General features: G+C 35.2%; 1 long non-coding RNA gene across 2 annotated transcripts; it reads left to right on the top strand.

The window, feature by feature from the left end:
- Positions 1-6,364: 6,364 nt before the first annotated feature.
- LOC147821621 (uncharacterized) lies at positions 6,365-17,533 on the top strand. 2 transcript variants are annotated; one of them, XR_015446720.1, is made up of 3 exons: positions 6,365-7,327; positions 9,481-9,757; positions 12,165-17,533. It is a non-coding gene; the product is annotated as an uncharacterized LOC147821621 (long non-coding RNA). The 2 variants fall into 2 exon arrangements; XR_015446721.1 differs by having other exon boundaries at positions 6,365-9,757; positions 12,165-12,278; positions 15,760-17,533.
- The last annotated feature ends 2,680 nt before the right edge of the window (positions 17,534-20,213 follow it).

The following is a 20,213-nucleotide window of genomic DNA, read 5'->3' as shown; positions in this document are numbered from 1 at the left end:
GGAATGGGACCTAGCTCTGTGATTTTTCTTGCTAGTTAGGAGAGAGTCTACTTTCATACTTTGGTAAGTACCTGAAAAATCTGTTGTAAAGGGAAGACTTTCTTTTTCTTATTCAAGAACTATAAAATCAGTTTAAGAACCATCTGAGAAATTGCCAGTCAGAAATCATCATCAGCAAATATTTCTTACTTGAAGTTGCCTGGAGTTTTATGTCTATAAAAATGTGAAGTTTGAGGATGCCCTGCAGAGTTAGCAGTAGAAAGTATTGGTAGAAATAAAGTTCATGAGTCTGTGTGGCAAGTATCCTACCTCTAAATGTGCTAAAGCTCTTAAAGTATAAAATAGCAAGCTCCAGTCTTTAACATCTCAGGTCTCGGCAGAAATAACACTTTCTATGTTAGTTCTGCTGTACTATTCTAAGGCAAATATTTCAGGAAACTAAATCCAAAGTTTTATCCAACAAGTGTCTGAATTACAAAATAAATTGAAATCATAGCTTCCCTGGGCCTTTTATGTTAAGACCTGAAATGAATGAAACTGTAAGAATTGATATTGTGATTGCAAATCTCCCCAAACCACAGGGAAGTCAAAAGTCCTTTATTCCCATATGAGATTTGCTTCTACTAGACCAAAGGTCTTAACAACAATAAAATAATCCTTCCAGAAGTACAGTGGCACCTTGGTTCACGAACTGAATTCTTTCCACAATTCTGGGGAAGATACCCAGGGCTGTGTTTAGCACCCAATGTGGAGTTCAAGAATGGAAGCAAAATTTTATGGAGTGCTTCTGTTTACAAACTAAGCTGTTTGCAAAGAGAAGAATTCATGAACCGAGGTATTACTGTACTTACCTTGCACAAGCAAGTGGAATTTCTCTAAGTCCCAGGGGCACACATCTGATTATTTCAAACCCATGGACAAATCACAAGGGATCCTAATGAGTACAAACACCAAAGTTGAGAAGAACCATTATGCATGCAAAATAGTCCAAAAATTTCCCAACTTACACATGTGGAACACTGGAGAATATATATTGGAATGGGAGTCAAAGGCATTTTATTAGGCAATGAAAAGTATAAATTTGACAAGTATCAACTAATGTTGTCCCAGTAATCAAAGGTATGGACTCAAAGTAAATGGCAACAGCTTTGGTGAAACCTAGATCCGAGGACAACATTGCTTCTTCAGTGTCAATACAAGCAATGGAATAGTTTCTCTTTTCCTGGGTGAACTTGACTGATACATTGTCCTCAACCCTCCTTCTCTATGCCAGCTTCACAGGGTCAAGACAAGATCTTAGGAAATGTAAGTGCCATTGATTCAGTCACAGCCCGCCTACCCCTGAACCTGCATTGTTTTAGGCTGACTCTGTTCTTTTGCACATTTTGATGAGTCTTGAAAGTCACTGCTTAATCATAGGATCTCTGGGCCTTCATTTCTTTGTCATTGTGATCAACCTTCTTTTCCTGGAGATGTGAAAAGAATTTTGATATTTCTCAGCCTATTGTATGAAGGAGTCATTGGAAGGATGTGAAGATCTTCCTTACAAATGGCAGTTTGGGTCTAGGAAATTTTCTTTCAAATCATTCTACAGATAGTCCTTGGCTTAGGATGGTTCAGTTTATAATTTTTTGATGCTACAATATGGGAAAGTAATATATGTATTCAATAGAAACTGTATTTTGAGTTTTGAATTTTGAACTTCTCCTAGGCTAGCAATATTCTGTGCAGTACACACAGCCAACCTAGACTTTGAGTCATCTACATAAGCAGGTAGGTAAACAACAGACACCTTAAAGAACAGTGGGTATGTTAAATGTATTTTCAAGTTCTGATATTTTTAAACTGAAATAGGTTTATAGGCCACAACTACATCATAAGTTGAAGAACATCTGTATTTTCATTTCTCTTGTTTTTTTCTGTGTTTAAATTGTGTTAAATAGCATTATAATGAGTCTATTGTACATCTTTTACTATGTGGCATTCTTAATAAGAAAAGGCGCAGTGAGATTAAACATTTTGACCAAATGTGTATACAAATAAGAGTAAGACCTTGTTCTATCAAACAATATTTTCTATGGAAAAATAACTTCTATCTTTAGCTCAAGGAGAAGCCTATGGAAATACTTACCACTGACAGCATTATGAGACAAAACTCCAGACTTTACTAAACTTTATGGCAAGAGCCTGGGGAACAGAGAAGATTCTAACACTACAGATAACATAGTTAAGACTGGAATCTCTAAATTTGCATTCATGCTGTGACAAATTCCATGCATAATAGGATTGAGAAAAAAGAAAGCATTGAAAATGAAATAAATCCTAAGTGACCTCGTGGCTAGAATTTGTAATTTTTTTCTATATTAATCTCTATTCACTTATTTATTTTATAACTCACTTTTCTGTCTCTTGCTATTTCTTTTCCTCCAAATAAGATTGTACAGTGTGACAGCTAGATACAAAAATCTTGAATTATATATGCAAATCCACACTTATCTATGACTGTTATCCACATCACATGAAATAGCATGGATTTGAAGAGCAATGATGGAATTAGAAAAACAGTTTACTACTTTTTAGCTTTGCTTACCTTAGGCAAGTTTCTAAGTGGCTCAGAAACTTCTGTTTTGATGTCAGTAAAATGAGGATATAACACACGACAGGGTTGTGGCAAGATAAAACATGACAGGTGGGATAAAGCATTAACACAGCATTAATAATAATACGGAACTAATTAAATTATCTGGGGAAATTCAACCTTTGGAACTTGTTTCCTCACCTGAAAAATAGGAAGAGTCACTCATTCCTAGAGTATTGTTGTTACGATTAGATTTAATATGACCAATCCCCTCTCTGCCCACCACTAGAAGTATAAAATTGAGAAAATGGACTGTCAGTGTCTCCATCCAACTCACACATCTTTAGCAAAATGAAGCAAGAGAGAAATTCAACCCAGAGAGCACTATTTTCATTAACTGTATTTCCAAATAATGAGACTTAAATGCCATTACTTAAATAGCTGTAGAATGATGAAAGTCTTGTCAATGATAAAAATCAAAAGGTTCAATGCACAGACTGTATTTCATGAGGAGTGTCCCTAAAATGAGAAGAGCCCCAAGACATATCTGTTGGGGGTTATAAAAAGCATAGTTTCTTTTTCATTTATGAACTTGTTAAGAGACAACATTTTAAAAATGCAATGGACATTTTTGACATTTAGGTTATGCAATATAACACATTCTATCAGAAGTCTTCAGAGACTTTTAACTTTAAATCCAAGAAGATTTTGTCCATCACTAAGAAAATAATCAAGGTTGTACACACAGATTCACTTCCAGTTATTCAAAAAAATTATTTTTTAAAAGAAATTATGAAATTTGAGTTTTTATAAATGTTATAAGCCAAAAGAAAAAGTAAATATGCAGGAGTCCATACTGAGATAGAGAAATGATTGGATAAACAAATAAGTAGGAGAGAATAGACCAATCTCTCACAGAAAATAATTCTAAATAAATTTATTACTTAGGATCTACCATAGCAACAATGATCAAGATTAATACCTATAATGACAAGTTAGGTCAAGGGAATGAGTCCTTGATATGCTGGGACAAGAATGGAAATTTACATTTGAGATTGTTTCCCCAAAAGCACACTACTCCAGTCATAAGAAAAACATCAGACAAATTTCATTAGAGGGACATTTAGTGAAATATCTGACAACTACACTTTAACAGTAAGTTCACCATAATCAAAGGAACTAGAAGTTGTCAAATGAAGAAAATTCTAAACAGACACGACCATTATATATATAATGTGGTGTGTTAGAATGGATTCTGAATCAGTATAAGACATTAGGTAAAAGGACAGAAAGCATGAATAAATTGTGGACTGTTATAAATAATAATATTTCAATATCAGCAACAATAAATGTGACAAATCACCTCGAAATTTAGTATAGTAAATATGAGAATTTACCACTATCTTCATATTAATATTATAAATCTAAAACTTTTAAAAAACAATCGAGATGTTAAAAATAAAAAGGATTAAGAATAATATGTTCATTTATAGGAAAATACAAAAAATATTATGAAAAATACATTCATTAATAGGAAAATAGTAACTTAAAATGTTAAAGAATGATAAATCTCAATTATTAAATTATTAGTGACCTAGTTTGTTATATTTCTCAATACAAACATAGACTTTTAGTTTCCAGGAGATGTAGTAATGATCACAAATTTTGACCTATTAAATCAGTCTGTAGAAATTTTTCCTAAGGAAAAGTAGAATATTAGGATAAAGTATATGCTCATATTTTGTTTTCTGCAGCCTTAAGAATTGGAAATAAAACAGTGTCAAGATAATTGTATTTTTCCTAAAGTGGCATGTTTAGAAAAGGCAATCACTAAAACATACTTTCAGATATAAATTATGATAACTTTCATATATATATATGTATATATACAGATATTATAAGGACTCTTCTTAGTAATTCTAACTAGATATTATATATAATCTCATATGCATCCTATATATAATAAATTTCCTTTGCCTTTTATTATTAAAGTACTCTTTTTTTTACATAAAGTTTCATTTTATACCCTAGGATTGTACAAGATTTCTGTTCCCCCCAATCAATTTTGAGAATAATTGAGGAATATGGTTTGAGTCCAAGATGTACAGATTTGAGTGTCAGCTTTGATACATTTTTAAAACATAAAAGCGTTAAAGTGATCTAGCTTATGTTTGCCTTTTATCTATTCAACATAATAAATGTTATTAGTAGTTACACAAATATTGACCTGTTATTTTTACTTGAACAAAATTGACAACAATGTATTTCTTTTTTTAATCAAAGTGCAGAGCTTCCCATTATTCCTTTCACTTTTGTGCTGCAGTAGTCATTCAGAAGGGTTTCAGAGGTGCAAATACCTCTAGGTGATTTGGAGTCTGCGAAGCAGAACCTCTAGCATGTTTCCTGAGGCCTCTTTGTCTCCTGGACTGAACCTTTTCTGCAGGCACCTAAGGCCTAATTATAAGCGCTCAATTTAAACATTTGTTTTCCAAGTACATATTGAACTCTGGATCAATGTCAAACTTTTTTCTGTGTACTGGGGAGACAACAAGTAGAAAAATCCCTCCCCAGTCCTTGGTACTGGGGACTGAGCCCAGCATCTTCACACTGAGATACAACCCCAGATATTATTTATTTATCTGTCTGTCTCTCTGTCTGTCTATCTATCATCTATCTCTATTGAGACAGGGTCTGACTAAGGTGCTAAGGTCCCTAGACTGAGTGCATACTTGGGATCCTACTATCTCATTGTCTCAGAGTGCTGAGATTACAGCTAAGCACTGAAGGCCCAGTTTCAAATCCTCTTCATCCAAGATATAAACCGGGGAAAGAGCCCTTGTCCCCAGTCTATCAAGATGAAGAGAACATGCCTCCCCTGTGATTTCTTAGCCACAAACACAAACTGAGTTTTCCAATCACACTCCCATTATCTGTGTGTCCTTCACACATGCACACAAAAACTGACATTAAGCAAAAAGTAGTCCCGAGATGGTGATATCATTATTATTGCATGATCAAGAGCAATTCCTGTCCAGAGGCAAACATTTTAATGCTAGGTCTATAAATAAATTTCCACTAAAAATAAACATATAACTTCATAATTTAAAAACAGCTAGGTAGATTTGCAAGGTAGAAACACTCCTCTCCATGAATGATAATGAATAAATACATAATTGTAAAATAAATCTTCAACACCTATACATACCAGCATTCAAACATACAAGAATGTTAAATATTTCAATATTTTAATAAATCACATAAGCAATGAAAGAAGGATAATTAAACAGGAAACTATAAAATTTCACAGATAATTACAAAACATAAAATACAGAGCTTCTACAACTTAAAAATATAGTACTTGAAATAATATATGTACTGGTTGCATGAAATGAAAAAATTAGACATTGATGGAAAATTAAATTACACTAGTATACCGGAAGATAGAGCAGAAAGAATAGCTCAGATGCAGACCAAGAAGTAAAACTCCAGAAATTATAAAAATTAATAATTCAGGCATGCTGGTACATGCCTATAATCCGTGCAGTCTGGAAGCCTGAGACAGGAAGATCTCAGATTCAAGCACAGCCTGGGCAACTCAGTGACTTAGGAAGACCCTGCTTCAAAATAAATAAACAAATAAATAGTGCTAGCCAACCAACTCCCTCTTGAGCCTCAACGCCAAAGTGCTTGTGCTGGACAAAGCACCCCAAACCCCAGCATCCTGCTCGGCAGGAAACTCGCTGCACTTGCCGGATGTTTTGCAGCTCACCCACTGTGTGTGAAACTTCCTTGTGCCTCCCCCTGACTTGGCGTGGTTCTGCTTCTGTAAGATTCTGCTCGCTCTCCCCTGAGCCCTCCCCCACTGAAAGCAGGATGTAAAAGGAGAAATCAAATCGCTTCCCATTGCCGAGGAACCTTTCTGGGCGCTAGCCCACCTCGGCCGCTGGGTATAATAGACGGGCTCGAATCCGGCTCAGAGCGTGGCGCGTCTCTACTGCTGAGGTAGAACCCAGAAGGGATTCATTGAGACAGTAAATCAGGAGAAAAGGACTGTAAGGAGATGGGTCCTGATTGCAGGAGGTCACTGGAGTGTGACCGAGAGGATGCGTTCTTGTCCCCAGCTCTTCCCTTCTCACTCTGCCTCTGATGACAGGAACAGCTTTTCTCCACTGGATCTTTCTGCCATGATGTTCGTGACTTGGAGCAGCCAAGCACAGACTGAACCTTGTGAACTGTGAGCAAAATAAACCTCTCCTCCTTAAGTTGTAGATGTCAACTATTTTGTTGAAGGGACAAAAAGAAAAGTTGCTAATAGAGAGATTGACCTGTATTAAATAAGTCAGTAATCTTTTTAGGAAAAGAAAGTTATCTGGAGAGAAATTATAAAAGGTGTGGCGGAAAATTATGAGATCTAAACTTTAATGGTTAAATGTAGGAGATGCCACAAAATGAGGACGGACAGAGAGAGCTGTACTACTGGTAAATTCACAGCGGCTACACTGGATTGTCATGGTATGATAGAAACCAAGAGTGTTGCAAAAGGACCAAAAAAGAAGAAGTAATATGCGGAAAGAAAAAATGCCTTTGGAATTTAGTAATCTGAAAGTGTCTGATGTATTTATTAACAGTGTTTCAGTTGAATGAATCCAGGAAATAGCCACTTTGGAATTAGTTGAGAGGTTAGAGGAAAATTAATAAATGTGCACAGCAAGTTGGAAAACTGTTTCAAGAACCTTGTTTGTTATGAAGGTAACTTTTGGTTCATAGAAAATTTTGCTTCAAGCTTTGGCATTCATATAGCTATGAGGATGGAAGAAAACGTGAGGCTTTTCTGTTTGCAAGACTAACGAATTGAACCTGCAGCCTCACATAAGCTAGGCAAAGATTCTACATGGAGCTACACTCAGCAGCCTGGCAATCATTTTTTGTTTGCTTGTCTTTGAGGTATTGGAGATTGAACCAGAGCCTTCACATTGAGTTACATCCCCAGCTCTTACTTACCATTTATTTATTTAGTACAGGGTTTTGCTTGTCTCAAAGTTGTCCAGGCTGGGCTTCAACTTGGGCCCTCCTCCTTCACCCTTAAAATAAGACTATTTATTATTTATCAGATGTATACATTCATATATATCTGTGTGTGTATGCATGAAGGTGAATGAAATATATAGACACATATATATTCCTGATAATATTATATACAAATAGAAATTATATATAAATATCCTATAGATACATAGAGTAGAGTTGGATCCTAAGACCCAGCTGAAAGTATTAGTGCTACAAAAAGTGAGGAATATGTTTCCTATCAGAGGGTTCTGAAAATATGGTTTTCACCCAAATGACAAAAGCATTGCTGCAGAATTTTTGCAAGATGGAAACCTTGAGGCTAGGGACCAGCAATCAGCAATTTAGCAATTCCTCTAGGTGACGTGATGCATGCTACTGTTGGAGAAATGTTGATCTATTATACAAAAGCAGAATTACGGGAGGCTGGTTAGTTAATGTGCTTGGTAGGTGGAAGCCAAGAGATTTCCCACTGATGGTTCATATTTTCTTAATTAAGAAGGAGGAATACCCCAAAGAGAGTAAAATATAAAATGAGTCATTCAAATTTTGAGGAGGGTAGAAATATTTCATTTGGGGAATATGTTGACCAGAGTAACGTACAATTACAGAGTACTGGTAGTATAGTTTCCTAGTGAGATCAATCCTGACTGAAGCTGATAATCATTGGTTAAGAGTGATAGAGGTTCTGCTCTGAGACTTTATCTAGTACTATTAAGGAGTTCGGATGGATGAGTGGGAAAAGCACATGACCACCCCTCCTGCAGTAAGTTTCTGGTGCTAGTGATACTAAGGTAGGTACAAGAGTGGTATTGAAACTGTAGAGTCAAAACTTCAAGTTTAATAAAAAAGTGAGTTGTAAGGTTAGCAAAACATCAAATATGTATTTGGTATTTATTGTTTTAAGATTTTTATTCACAAATTTTCACCGAATGCAATGTTTACACTCCTTGTGTGGAGTTGGTATACATACATGACACATCTTAAATCTTTTCTCCATCCCCTTTCCCTCCCCTCTCTCCCCTTCCCTCTATAGATCTATCTCCATACTTCCTATTATCTATTATTTATTTGGTGCTTTATGTAAAATTTACATTTCTCATATAGGAGAAATAATGTGATATAAATAGTATGGTCTCATTTTAGTCAAATGGCTCAAGTTTATCCTTCTTTATGGCAGAGTGGTACTCCACTGGGCACAAATACATTTTCTGTATCCGTTCACCTGGAAATGGACATAGGTTGTTTCCAAGACCTAGCCATTATGAATTGTGCTGCTGTAAATCTGAGTGTGCAAGGATCACTGTAATATGATGTCTTTAACTCTTTCAGGAAGAAACCTAGAAGGGGAATAGCTGGGCAGAATGGAATTTCTAGCTTTAGCTTCTGAACAATCTCCATACTGATTACCATAGTGGTTATACTAGTTGACATTCCCACCAACAGTGTATAACAGTTAATTTTTCCCTGAAGCCTTGTCAGCATCTGTTATGAATAATTGAGTAAAATTCGAGAAGAGCTGCTTAAATAAGACAGCTGATCAAAGGAGTTGTTTAACTTGTAGTTGGAGATTACATTAGGTTTTTGGAGTGAGGTATGGGAGTGAGTGTCTGAGATAAGGTGAAAGAGAAATTCACTGAAGATGAACAGGAAATTGGAAGAGTCATTTGTGGCACCAAGCCACCAAGATGGACTTCAAAGATCTGTGATCTCTTCAGTTAACAGCTGGTATGGTTTCCCTCCCATATTGAATTATGACCGGCATGGGTGACCATTGTATACTGAGGAAGAGTGTGGCTTCTGATGTGTCATTCCATTTACACTTGTGCTTCTCTTAGATGGCTCACACTCAGAATCTATTCATTTGCCATGAAGATCATCAAGCAGCTCTCCAAGGAAGACTATGTGTTGAGAAACATGTCCCATGCCGAAAGCCGGAAGGAACTCATCAGCCATGCGAGGAAGCCTGCTGGGCAGTGGATTCTTCAGCTCCACACACACCTTCAGAGGATTGCAGTTCTAGCTGAATTATGATTGAATCTCATGAGAAACTCCAAGGCAGAGCCATCCAGCCAAGTCACTCCCTAATTTCTGATGCGCAGAGCATGAGACACGGTAATAGATTCATTAGCATAATAGGTCACAACGTTTTAGAATAGTGTATCATATAATGACAGCTAACACACGCAACACCATGCAAAGAATATAGCCATGTAGTATTATTATAGGAAATAAATATGAGGAGGAAAAGAATAAACTAGATTGCCATCTTTGAAGAATATTAACCATTTTAGCAAGATTTTGAAGACCAAAAGCAAAAATGAAATAGTGAGGAAAGGAGTGGTATGAAAACAAGTAAAACTTTTAAGTGAGCATCTTGATAATTCTGCAGGCTTTTATTTTCTTAGGTTAATTACAGTTTAGAAATTCCACAAACTAAAGTCATACTTCTATCTGTATGAAAAGATTAAGACAATAATATTTATTTTATTTTAAGAACATTTACTAAAAATAAACACATTTATATTTCCCCTAATTTTCTCTTATCCCCAAAGGCAAGCTTAGACCAAATAATAGGCTACATAGAAGGACTTACACTAAGCTCTTTGGTATGCTAATGTTTTAATTTTAATTTGTGCATTGGAAAGGATGTGTTTTCCTGACTAGCTTAAAAAATGGCAGAGAAAAAACAACATTCATACCTGAGTATCTGACCTACGCATGTGAGACTAATTTTCTACAAAAGGAATCAGAGCAAGGAATCCTGGAAAGAGAGGAGAGTGGAGATTTGAGAATGGAAGCTACTTCCATTCTTCCATGCTGGAAGCTACAACATTCCCCACAGGAGAAGGCCCTATGAATGATTAGTTATTTTAGTACTTGTGTCCTGTTTAATTAAAAAAATCACTTTGATTTTTTAAATAATCTAACATACGTAGATTTTAGTTGTAAAACTTTTCATCATTTTTATCAGTTGAGTTTAACAAAAGCACCCCTTTGTCCTTGCACAGCAAGCCTTCTGAAGATAATTCTGTGCCTGAGTTAATATGTTGGAGAGATGGGTGAATTCACAGTCAAAAATAAATCCCACTATTTTTTAAAAGACAAAACTGTCATAAAATAGAAGTCAAGGGCAAGCAAGTGTTTCAGTGTAAATCATTTTTGCATATTATAAAATAAATTCTAGTGATGGTTCTTTCCTCTAAAAAGTAAATATCCATGAAAAGATAAAAATAAACTTATTTGTGTTTAAATTGTCATCAGTGAGTAAAAGAAAGGAGAGAAATTCATTTTACAAACAACGTAGTGACAGGATATGGGACAGGGAAGAAGGGAATGCTCTGATGCTTGCAGTTAATCCTTCGATTGCAGCTACATTTACTGTCAAAGTGGGAGTGATGGGTTAATATTGAAGACCTTCACCGTATGGCTCTGAGAAATGAGAAATCACCTGAACATTTATCCAGGAGTCCTTTCCAGAATTAATAACAATTATTTCATGATTATGTCAGAACAATATTTATGAGAATAAGCAAACATTGCACATGTTAATTTAAAGCAAAGTCTGAAAAATGTCTATTTAAATGAAGTTTATTACCAAAAGGAGACATAAGATTTTGTTTCTGTCATAGGAATTAAGTAAATAGTTTTAGAAATTCTTACCACAAGGAAACAACTGAAAAGCATATAGGAGATGTTATTTTTTTCCAGGAAACTCAAAAGGAAATAAACATGGATTTAACAAATACCTATTGATAAGACTTTATATACAAAATGAGACACAGGTGAAGATGTGAATTTTATTATCCACTGTTCCCAGGGAGCTAGTAATACAATGACAGATAGACATGGAAAGAATCAAAGACAGTCTAGGACCAAATGAAATAAACAGAAATAAACATGCTGTAGAACACAGAGACAGGGTCTATTAAAATAGTACATACCTTAGCCCATTTTCTGTTACTATGACTAAATGCTTGAGGCTGTGTAATTTATATACAAGAGAGCTTTGTTTAGCTCTATCTTATTTAGGTCATGATTCTGGAGCCTAGGAAGTCTAAGAGCATGGTACTGCTATTGGCACAGCATTTGGTGAAAGCCTTCTTGCTGGGCCATGGTATATTAGGGGGCATCAGAAACATGTGTATTCTATAGAACAGACATAAAGTTCTAGGAGAAATAGAGATGTAAAGTTAAATTATATAAGTAGAAACATGATTATTTTTTGTTAGTGTTTAAATGCCACTTTCTGAAATACTTCTTGAATTAATTCATCTACCCTTGAGAAACAGGCAACTACATCCTACCTTGTGTCTAGCTTTACCTTAGTATCATTCATATGTGGAAATATCTCAACTTAGACGCTAACAATCTAATTTTTGTAATTTGAGTAATTTTTAATTAATTTGTAATTTGAGTCTTTTTTAATGTATCCTTTTTTAAGAATGGAAATTTATTCTTACTGTGTTTTAAGTCTGACTCCTTTTAATAAAGACTGAGGTTAAACTTGTATGTATTTCAGAAAGAACGTCTTCATTCACTTCTCCATTTCCAAGCAATTGCAGCTTGGGGAACACATCGCACTCAATCCTGTGGAGAAAAATGAATTTCTGTACACGGAGGACATCTAAGAGATGTAATCAAAATATACACCTGAATGTTTAAAAATTTATTATAGTAAAAGACACATTGTTTTTTAATCCTGCCTCGAAGAACTCCCTCTCTCTTTGAACATACTTTCCCATTGTTTTTGCCACTTTGGGAACAAGTTCTGAAAGTCTGTTTTGTGAGTGTATTACAAGCGGTGATCAAAATTCGGTGAATGCCCCTGCTGTGTGCCAGGCTCATAAGAATATTATTCTGTGTCTTCATCTACCTTAGCCACCAGATCTGGCACTGTGTGACTTCTAGCTCTTCCTCAATGTCAAAATGACTATGAAAGAGAAATGTTTTGAACGTATTTAGGACATTGAGGCAGCCAGGACAGCACAATTAAAGTTTTGAAGGTTTAGGAAAAAGTTATTTTACTAAATGTTTATGGGATACATATTGATAACTTTTTACTCATTCCAAATATTATTAATTTGTACTTTCCATATGTTTTGACTGGAGTTTTATAAACACTACTTAGTATTTTCATGAATCATCTCTTGGATCATTTATTTTTCTACTATCAATTTTATGGATTAATTTCTACTTATTGTGATTTTATTTCTTCTGCATTCATTTTAAATTTGCATTTAATATTCTAATTTACCTGTGGAATCTTAGCTCATTCACTTTAAATTCTTCCTATTCTGAAATGTTAGCAGTGAAAGAGCAAATGTTAACCTATGGAGATTTCTTTGGTTTTTACCTAATGTCTTTTATCTGTCCCAGGATCTGAACTAAGAAACCACATTATCTTTAGATATGATTTCTCCTTATGCTCCTCTTAGCTATGACTCTCTAGGTTTTCTGGAATATCATGACCTTAACTTTCTTTTATGACATTGTGGTCAGATGTTTTCTAGAATGTCCTCAGTGGGAATTGTCTGGCTTTTTCTAATGGTTAGAGTGAGGAGACAGGTTCTGGAAAAAAAATGGCGCAAGTTAAGTTCAAATTTCATCACATGTCCATGGTATATACTACAAAATAACTCAATACTACTGCCATTGAACTTGGTCACCTGCATTAGCCAGTCCTTGCCAGGTTGTGTTACTGTGAAGTTGCTATCCTTTCTTCCTATTGTGCAATGCTTGGACTTATGGATTAGGGAGATTGTTACACCTCAATTAGAGCAGATGTTTTACTTCCCATGCAGTTCAAGATAATTTTCTAATGCCTGGGGATATGGATCAGTGGTAGAACACTTGCCTGGCATGTGGAAAAACTTAATTTTCTTTTCTGTTTTATCTTTTAGCCTACTTTATTTAAACATAGGGTCTTTTCATTACAGATAATTAACTTTGTACTGGGTAAGTTATTTTTATTGATTTCTATCTTTAAACATGTAGGTTAAAATGTACTTTTTATAATTTAGTGATTTAAAATTTATTGAACTATCCAAAATGATCTACCAATTTCATGTAATCCTTTTCAAAATCCTAATAATTTGTTTACAGAAAGAAGAAAAAACATTAAAGTTTGTATGGAACAACAAAGGACCCACAAAAGCATAAGCAATCTTGAGCAAGAACAAGCTGGACATATGTAATACTTCACAACATAATTAGAAATTTATAGTAATGAAAATAAACCCAGGTATATAGACCAATACAACAGAAATGAATCCATATGAACAATTGATCACTGGAAAGGGTACCAAGAGTATACAATAAGAAATAGTCTTTTCAATAAATGGTGCTGGAAAAAATTGGATTTCCACATGAAAAGGAATGAACTTGGATACATACCACACTATAAAACAACTCAAAGCAAAATATAATTAAGATGTAAGTGTAACACTTGAAACTATACACCTAGAAAAAAAGTAAGGAAAAACTTCATGATATTGGTCCTAGCAAGTAATTTCTTGAACATAGAATCGAAATCATAGGAAACAAAAGCAAAAGTAGAGAACAGGGCTACAAAAAACTATAAAGCTTTGTACAGCAGGAGAACAACTGAGTGAAAAGACAACCTATGGAATAGAAGAAAATATTTCCAAAACATGTATCCAATAACAAGTTAATATCTAAAATATATAAGCAGTTTAATTACTTAACAAATACTTATAACCTGATTAAAAATCCACAAATAATTTAGTTACCTTTCTAAAGAAATACAAATCAAAACCAAAATGTAATATCACTATTCCCATTAGGGTGGTTACTATATATTTTTTTAAATAGGTGTTGGTGAGGACATGAAAAAATTAGAATACCTGTATACTGTTGGTAGAAATGTGAGATGGTGCAGTCACTGTGAAAAAGAGCATAGAAGTTTCTCAAAAACAAAACCATATGATTTAGCATCCCATTTGTGGATATATAACTCAAAGAATTTTGGCTGAGGGTGTATTCAGTGGTAGAGTACTTGCTTATCCTGCACAAGGTCCTGAGTTCCATTGCTGCTGCTGAATTAGTTTTATAAAAAAATGATGAATAGCACACACACACACACACACACACACACAGAATTGAAACCATAATCTCTTAAGAGATATCTAATCTACCATGCTTATTGCATTACTCACACTAGCAAGATATGGAAACACTCTCAAAAGTGTTCATAAACAAATAAACTGATAAAGAAAAAGTGATATACAACATTTCCTGAAAGGTGGTATGTCACAGCGTGCAACTGTGGTAGCACAGAGGATGAAAAGTTTACTCAGATATGATGAGATTTCGTTCAAACCCTAAGGGGCCCAGAGTGACTGTCCCAATGAAACCATCCAGTGTGAGGGAGTTTCAAGGTTGCAGCCCCAAACCAAAACCTCTCTGGATTTATTGCAAGGAAATACAGGAAGAAAAACAATTTGGGGGAGCAATTATGTAAAGGAACAAGAAGGTCTTCTACAATATATTCTTTAGGTTAATCTAAACAGTTTACTGAGCAGGGTGAAGGACAATTTCTGAACCTAGAATGGTTCCCTAATCTGAACACCTTGCTGTTTTCAGCATGTGCTGTCTCCAGTTCATTGTGTTCAGGACCTGTGTACTTTTGCTCCACAGGCCCCTTTGTAACTTTTGAACATTCATTCCTCTTGCCAAGACGCCCTCAGTGATATGAAAGCATTATATGGCTCTGAATTAAAAGACAGAGAGCTCTCATTAATAGTATATAGTTAAGACTTGCTTTTTAAATATGTTCTGACAATCTCATTTTTTGATATATTTATTTTATTTACTGATAAGGTTATATTTGAGTCTCCTATTTTAATATTTTTTGTCTATTTTTCTTCAGTGTTGTTCCTACCATATCTTGTGGATTTTAATTTTTTTTAAAAGTATTCATTTATTTTCTCTGTTGATTTCTTAAGCACACATCTTAATGTACTTTTAGTTTTTGCACTAAGGTTAACAATATGCATCCTTAATTTTCTAGGCCTATTAATAAAATTGTACCTTTTTTGTAATACATAGAAATATTTCAACAATTTAGATGAAAGATACTTCATTCTTGATTCTAGGAGTCTGCACATATCATGGAAGATGGGATTCAGAGAGTAAAGAAAGAATCTGAGAAGGGAGACAGACCCACCCACTGACATCAGCAGTCACCTGGCTTCTACCTCCAACAGCAAGTCAGCTATACCAGCTCCATAATCCAATCACCTTCCAAATACAGGAGGCTTTGAGGTCCATTTCAGATCTAAACCATCACTCCCTCTCTTTCAAAAATTCAGTGATATCCAAGAATTTGCCTTTATTCACAAGTAGATCTGTGGATTGCAGCTTGATATCTTATACTGTCTCCTGTGAAGAAGGGATGAAAACAGAACCTGGTCCCTAAAATATTTCTACTCCCAATGAGGACACTGCTAGCAGCCACTTGCCTCTTTATTCTTCAGTGCCTTCAGATAACTGTTTTTAACATTTCAAGAATTTTTTTACTGATCTACAGAGGAGTCATTTTAGTAAGCTCTTGATCATTCCCTGGAGACATTTTAAAACTCTTCTGAACTTGCATTTGATGTCTAGTTTCTCCCATAGGAACACTGATATTTGTCAAAGGATATATTTTTGTTTGGAAAATACATCCTTAGGAAAAGACAGATATTTCTATTTTGTGCCTTAGAAAAGCCTTTCTATGTATTTAATCTTTCAGTAACTATGGGTTGCAACTTAATATGCATTAGATATTTTGCCAGATCTGTGCAGATATGATTGGGGGAAAGGGGTGGTACAGAAACAAATTACATGTATATTACATTTTAAAGTAGTTTCCAATTTAATGTATATTAAAAGAATATATATGCATTTCTTGATCTGTATATAGTGTATCTATTTTACATGCGATAATTTAGGGACATTGGTGAGAAAAGAATAGTACATATGAAACTCTGTATGACCCAGAAGTGGATAGACAGTGTTCCAAACTGTCCATGCTCTAATCTCTAGTGTATTTGACTATGTTGCCTTCCTTAGCATAGAGATTTTGCAGATATGATTAAGATTATACAACTTAAAATAAGGAAATCTTCTTGGATTATACAGTGAGTCTAACACCTGAAATAATCACCTAACTCCTCAAATACACAGAAGTGTTCTTGGCTAAAATCAGAGAAATGTTTGAAGCAGAGGAAATGTCAAAGGGATGCACCATTGCTGGCAGTTATGGTTTAGATCTAGAATGTGACTGGATCATGAGTACAGAGCTGAATGTGTTGTTAAAAGGGGGAGCTTGGTTGGAAGCAGCAGTCACAGTGGACGTGACCTGGAATGGTTCATCACCCATCCCAGAGTCTCTCTTCTCTCTCTGCTTCTTGGTCACTGCAGTGAGCAGCTCTCCTCCACCAGACCATTCCACCATGCCTTTCCTGACTTGGAACCAGTTGATCATAGACTGAATTCTCCTCTAGAAACCCTGAGCCAGAATAAACCTCTCCTTCTTTAAGTTGAGTGTAACAGGTATTGTATGCTAGCAACAGGAAAAGCAAGTAAGGCACTGGTTTTGGGGTTTTTTTTGTTTTTGTTTTGTTTGTTTGTTTGCTTTTGGTACCGGGGATCGAACTTGGGTCCTTCCACTTGCAAGGCAGGTGGCAGAACCACTGAGCTAAATCCCTGGCCCAGCTGGTTTTTAATATAAAGAAGAACATGAGCTAAAATATACAGGCACCCTCCAGAAGCCACAGGAATGAGACAAGGAAAGGATTCTCCAATACCTCTAGCAAAAAGCACAGTGCTGCCTATACCTTAATCTGTCAAATGAAAGCTGTTGAACTTCTTACCAATAAAACTATAGCAAAGTAATTCTACATGTTACTAAGTCAATCAATTGGTGAAAATGGTTACAGTGGTGTTAAGAGACTATGGATGGCTGAAGTCTTCATTTTAGAAAAGATGGTTTGGGAGATAACAGGAAAACTTCACTGACAAGAAATGTCTTAGTCTATTCAGGCTACCACAAACTGAGGAGCTTATAAACAACAGAAATATGGTATACACTGTTCTTAAGCCTGGGTAGTCCAAGGGGAAGTGTTGGGTCCTTGTTCCTGGACCTTTAGCTTGGGTCTTCCATGGTGGAGAAGGGGTAGAGTGGTTTCCAAAGGTATTAATTCCATTCATGAGCAATGAGAGTTCATGACCTGGTCACATCCCAAAGGTCTTCAGCTGTAAATACCATCTTCTTGGGGGATAGAATTTCAAAATATGAATTTGGGAGAGGTACAGACATTCTGTCCACAGCAGGACAACTTTGTATTGGTCCTCAAATATTGAGTAAAGAGTTTAAGTTTCATCTTGGAGATTGGGGAATGAAGGTTAGTAATGATAGTGGTAAACCTTCCAGACATAAGTGACAGGTTAAGTAGGTGGCCCAATTAGACAGTAAAGAATGAAACATTTTCAAGAATAGCTTGAGCAGCCTGTTACAGCATTGTTAGTGTCATCTTTATCTCATCTCCTAGCTTCTTTCTCATTTTATACCATTAAGTTTTTGCACAAGCAGAGCTGGAGGTCTTTTACACTCTCAAGCATATCCATCAGAGGATGACAGGTTCACTGAGGTGACATTATATATGTCATCTGTGGGAACAGAGAACATAAAATCAGAGATATTTGAATTCAAAAGGTAGATGTGCCTTTGACTGGCTCTTAATATCTGTGATTCTTACTCTGATATAACACAAATACCAAGTCAATTTGCCAAGATATATATTCTGTCACTATCTGCACAGAATTTGGGAAAAAGGCATTATAAATCCCTGTGTTAACAACTTTGTAGATTTATTAGCAACACACCGTTTTCTGCCCATTTCAACTTACTTCTCATGGAGTGGTCTTAACATCAGTATCATATGATCTTCATTCAGATGAACAAGATTCTCCTTTTATACTTAGTAGTTTATTTCTTGGCACATAAATTTTACAAGCAAGAAATCTTAAATCCATTCAAATATGCATAAAGCTTTGGCTTATATGTTGAGTATTCTTTGAGGCTTATATTTATTCCAAAGCAAACAACGTCAGTGTAAACATTTTTCCTAAAACTGATATATTTTTATCTACATCAGTTAAATCTTGTGTTTCCAGAGTCAGCCAACAATGGTCAGTGGGGAAAACATGGGATTAGAGACAGATTTTTAGCTCATGTTTTGGACGTGGCACTTATTAATTGTATACTGTGTGTGCATCATTTCCTTTTCTGACTCTGAATTTCCTCGTGGGTTAAATGTCTATCATCTGCCTCCCTATTTGGCTATGAAATCACTGTTGATGCTTTCATTACATGGGCCTCTAATCTATCAAACTCAGTCTTTTCATTCCCCCAATAAATACTATGTAAGATTTCATCCCTGCAGAGTTTTACAGTAGTTTTTCTGGCCTTCATTGCCTGTCCTGTTGCATACTCAACACTGACCTCATCCTGGCAGCATTTCAATATCCAGCCTAAGTCCTGCCGGCTGTTACAGGTTTTCTTACAAATACAGGCAATAATAAAAACCTTCTATGTGACAAGAACCGGCTGTGTCACTCATCTGATCCTTACCAATCACTATTTCTCTGTTGGAGGTGGACATTGGTTTTTTTCCACTTTAGATCCATCTTGAAAATGGAAACTGGATTGTATATTTCCCAGTATACATAATGTTTGTCAGGTTAATGTACCAAAATCAAAGCACTTTTTGAATTTAAAATGCGGATTTCTCAGGTCCTTGTGCAAATCTCTATGGTAATGGATTTGAAATAGGACTGAAGATGTTTTTAAAATTCCCTGTTGATATTGCTGAACAAGTTCTTCAACTACATTTTGAGAAATTTTTATTCTCATGTCAATTTTGTCTTTTAATATATAGTGAAAACGTAATTTGTTCAGAGACAAAAAGTTTACATCTGCATCTCCTAGCTATTAGTTTTATAACTTTGACCAAGTCATTTGATATCTTTGACACTTGAATTCTTAATCTATTAAATGAGTTCATAATATTTTCATTGGTGGTATGTAAAAGATTGTAGTTGTGTAAATATACTGGTTATTTGGTTAAATAATAAGTTGTACAATTAAAACTAAATTAAGTGTCAGAAATAGCTTTGCATAAAGCTCAAAGAATAATTTTGTATCACAATACTACAGGTATTCAAACACATTTTTATTAATTATGATAAAATAATGATGAATCTGATGATTTAAAAGGGAGATGGTAAATTAACATGAAATGCATACTCATATTTTCAACTTACATTCACCCATCTTTCTGAACTTTTCTCTCCTATGTGAGAAAACTTTTTCGAACAATTCCAGTGTTTTAGTAGAATCTAAAAAGTGTACAGTTATGTGTGGTTGAAGAAAATATTTGCACATATATTAAAGTTTCATCTACCAGTAATGGAGAACCTATTAATGCTTCAATGATACAAATAGCCCCCTGTGGAGTATGTGCCATAGGTTCACCACACCTGATCATCTGTTTCAATCAGGAAC

Source organism: Heterocephalus glaber, unplaced genomic scaffold, assembly GCF_053883595.1.
Source record: "Heterocephalus glaber isolate CG9 unplaced genomic scaffold, H.glaber_assembly_v1.0 deba00001724, whole genome shotgun sequence".
NCBI classification, from domain to species: domain Eukaryota; kingdom Metazoa; phylum Chordata; class Mammalia; order Rodentia; family Bathyergidae; genus Heterocephalus; species Heterocephalus glaber.
This window is presented reverse-complemented; position numbering and strand designations above follow the sequence as displayed.